This window comes from Poecilia formosa, unplaced genomic scaffold (assembly GCF_000485575.1).
Source record: "Poecilia formosa unplaced genomic scaffold, Poecilia_formosa-5.1.2 Scaffold450, whole genome shotgun sequence".
Taxonomy (NCBI): domain Eukaryota; kingdom Metazoa; phylum Chordata; class Actinopteri; order Cyprinodontiformes; family Poeciliidae; genus Poecilia; species Poecilia formosa.
This window is the reverse complement of record NW_006800389.1, coordinates 136,703-140,746: the sequence shown is the minus strand read 5'-3', so window position 1 is coordinate 140,746 and position 4,044 is coordinate 136,703. Positions and strand designations below refer to the sequence as shown.

At 36.0% G+C, this 4,044-nt stretch overlaps 1 long non-coding RNA gene across 1 annotated transcript in view; it reads right to left on the bottom strand.

Annotated features, from left to right (window-relative positions):
• LOC103155819 (uncharacterized) overlaps positions 1-4,044 on the bottom strand; it is a 33,162-nt gene that overhangs the window by 26,500 nt on the left and 2,618 nt on the right. Inside the window, exon 2 of the long non-coding RNA XR_001659539.1 lies at positions 2,995-3,057. This is a non-coding gene — a long non-coding RNA (uncharacterized LOC103155819). The remainder of the gene's footprint in view (positions 1-2,994; positions 3,058-4,044) is intronic.

The following is a 4,044-nucleotide window of genomic DNA, read 5'->3' as shown; positions in this document are numbered from 1 at the left end:
GTTTAGCAGATTTACTATTTAATCCTTTTTTATACAATATTAGAAATTTACAAAAAGATGAAAAGTTGCAGTAAATGCAGTACATGCAGGCAACTAACTATTTTAGCTACATTTTGATGATTTATTAATCAAATAAAATGTTGGCACTCTGGACTTTTGTCATTTAATATTCGTTTCTACAATATTAGAAACAGATTAAAGGATAAACATAAATAACTGAAAATCAGGAAGATGTTTACTTCAGGGCTGCAACTAAACTATTTTAGTTGTTGATTATTCTGACAATTAATTGAGTAGTCGAATAAAAAAAGTGGCACATTCTGCAGATTCTTCAATTAAGCCTTTTTTATATACAATATTAGAAATATATAAAAAGATGTGGATAATCCAATGCCTTTTTAAATAATAAATATTTTATTACCTCAAATGAAATAAAATCATTCCTTTAGTGAATGCTTGGCTTCTGCAGTTAAAAAATACTTCTACCAATATGTTAAAAGCCTGATCTGCTGATTATTTTCTGGATTAACCGATTAAAAAATAATCTGTGGGATGAATATTTTGATGATATTCTAATGCTTTGAGTTGTACCTGTACAGAGGTAGCTAATCTCCTCTAAAATATATATTTTAAGTCACATTCACGGCTGAAGAAGCAGCGGCTCGCCCAGGGTGGCATTCGTGCCACATTTTCCACCATAAAAATGACGCCTTAATAGAAAGTGGCTATTTCATAAATTCATGCGAGACCGGGCTGTCCGGAGCAGTAAACGCTTTTATGCGTTTCTTTTCCAGATCCAAACCCATTAACACACCGCCGAGTCCTTTTCTCCGAGTTTGTGTCCTGCCAGAAACTTCTAAACCTGCGTTCCTCTCAGCCTGAGAGACGAGGCGAGCAGAACCACCAGCAGAGAAATGTCAGGTCGCCGTCAGGGCGTTAGCATGCCGCGGCTAGCCTCTGAATGTCACCGCTCTGGAGACCGCAGCGGCACACACTGCTGCACACGTTCACAAATATGCACTGAAACCGAGCTCAAACAGAGGGAAGCAGGAGGACAGGAGCGATCTGCGATGCTGCGAGGCAGCGATGCTGCATTCACATCAGGGGAAAATGGACGACAATAAAACTTCTCCCGCTCCTTTCATAAGGTCAGATCTGAATGTCAATCTGCAAGCTGCCATGAAAGTTTAAAGAACTTTGAACTTCACCGTTTCAAGTCATGTTTTATTTATTTATTTATTTTTTTACAAATTAACTGAATGCAGTTTATTAAGATTTTATTACGCAGCAAAAACAAAATTTTACCAAGTATTTTGTCAGGTTTCTAGTGCAAATATCTAACGTTTCATTTGAAGTGGTGTGATTAAGACTGGCACCGTCATAAACATGAAGGAGTCTGTAAATGTTTATCACTGCTGTCATTTGGTAAATAATGACTTTTAGAGGACTTTTTATGCAACTTTGCATTAAAAACGTTACCATTTACCAAATGACTGCAGTCAAATATTCATGAAAACTCCTTCATGTTCATGTCAGTTTTATGCACACCCCTTCAAAATAAAGCGCTGCCCAAACATCTTACTACACTTAAAATAAGATAAAACTAACTTATAAGTAACTTTTCACTAAGATAAACAGAATATGAGAAAACCAGTTCAACTGGCAGATTATTTTACTTATACCAGGACATTTTAACCATGAGATAATCTGCCAGTTGAACTAGAACTTTTTCATTAATATTAAATAATTATTGTCTTAAAATAAGTTCCTATATCTTGCTGAAAAGTTACTTGTAAATTAGTTTTATCTTATTTCAAATTAAATTATAAATCTATTCCTTTTCTTACCAAATTATGGGTTTGTAAAGTTATATTTTGTTTTCTTTGTGTAATGTTGTTCATTTACCGATTTAAAGTGAACTTAGATATTTGTGCTATAAACTAGACCAGAAGTTTTAGGCAACGTTTGTGTTTTTGCAGTGTAATAAAATAAGGACTGGAACTTATTTTTTCCAGCACAAAGCTGTCATATAAACTCAGAGCTGCACCTTCATGATGATATTTATGGTTTATTAGTTCACTTGCTGGTTTTTCTGACACACCTAAAGAAAGAAGGGATGTGACTTGTGTATTTTGGCAGCAGGAACAGATAAAGAAATGTTGTCGTTAGCCGTCTAGCTGCAGGCTGCAGCGCTACGAGATGCTGTAGAGATAAATCGGAGCAAAGCGCCGCTTGGCTCGCTGTCCTGCTGGTCGATTGGAAATCTGAGGGCAGAGCCTCATTGATCAGGAGGAATCCGCCCCACAGCGGACAATACCTCTGACACACACACACACACACACACACACGCACACACACGCACACACACTGATTTGACTCAACAAATGTATTCAGAGATTAATAACACAGGAAACGGAGGGATTTTTCATTTTCTCTCCGTTTTACATTGACTGGTTCACTTTCACAGCAGCATGAAAACATCCTGATGCTTTTATGCTGAAAAAATATTTCACATTATTGCTGTCTAATATTTCTATTAATTAATCAAGTCATTTATTCATCGTGTTTTACGATGAGTCTTTATTTAACAAACCCAGATGGCCAAATGTGTTTAACAGTAAAGTTGTTGGATAAATGTTCTATTTATTATCAAATTAATTTAAAAACAGTAAATGATAAAAACCCTGGATGGCTTCTTACATTTTCACTCCTAATTTATGTTTTTGATAAGAAAATTCACCTTTGAAATGTTTCCACCTGCATGTCTGCATCTATCATTCCATTTTGAATTCAAAACCAAAAAACAGAATAAATAAATAAAAACAGACTTTTTTGTTGTCGTTTTTGAAACTGATGCAAACAGGAAAAAGATTCTAATTTTATTTTTCTATTCATCTACATTTTGAAATTACAGGGACAATAAGGAACGCAATAATACGAATTTTAATGTCCAACTTATTATAAAACCAAGAAAAGGAAACATTTTTGACTTACCTTTCAGTCTGATGTTAATACGCAGATCTTCTCCACACAAAGGTTTTATATTCCATTCATGACCTTAGGATGAAAACAAACAAAATCTGTAAGAAATTATTTTAAAAATCCGTCTATCTTCACTTTATAAACACACTTTGCAAAAGGTTTAAGAAAATCCTCTCAAGTTGTTATAAATTTCCTTAAAATCTCCAACAAATTGTAAAATTTTCCATATTTCTTTTAAGAACCACATTTGGGAAATTATCTTTTCTACAAATGCTGACTTTTCCTCAAAAACATCAACTTGAAGCATTAAGGAGCAGAATTACCAAAATATAATTTATTTTGAAATATAAACACACCATGAAGTGTCACAAATATTAAAACTAACCCATTCAAACAGACATAAAACTAAAGTTCCCTCAGCTGTCTCTTGGGCAGAAACATAATTACACATTTAGAAAAGAAAATGTGTGGAAGGAGAGAATCCGAGCTGAAAGTGAAATATCTGTTTCATTAGTCAGACGTGAGCGGAGAGAGCGGCCACTGATGCAACTCCTGGTTACATAATAATGGAGTCAGACTGGGGAGGAGACGCTGATGATGATTACAGGCATCCCAGAAACAAATTAGGACTTTAAAGCTGAAAATTTGTTTCTACAGACACGGAGCAAAAATGGATTTTAACAGTGAGATTATTATCCACTTCTGAGTGGTTTTTAAATCTGACCTGAATAAATATGTAAAAGAGCCTTGAAAACAGTTATACAACTGTACATCTCTGAAAAGCAGAAGTAGAGCCTCCTGCACAACCAACAAGAATGCAGCAAGTTGTTTCTGAAGGGTAAGTGAACAGGAAAACTCTTGTCCTTTCCAGCAGCCATTGTACAATGCATTGGTAAAACCAGCTGATGATGGAATTCAGCTGGGGTTGCTAGGTAACGGGCGGAACTCTGCTGGGGTTGCCAGGTAACGGGCGGAACTCTGCTAGGTAACGGGCGGGACTCTGCTAGGTAACGGGCGGGACTCTGCTAGGTAACGGGCGGGACTCTGCTAGGTAACGGGCGG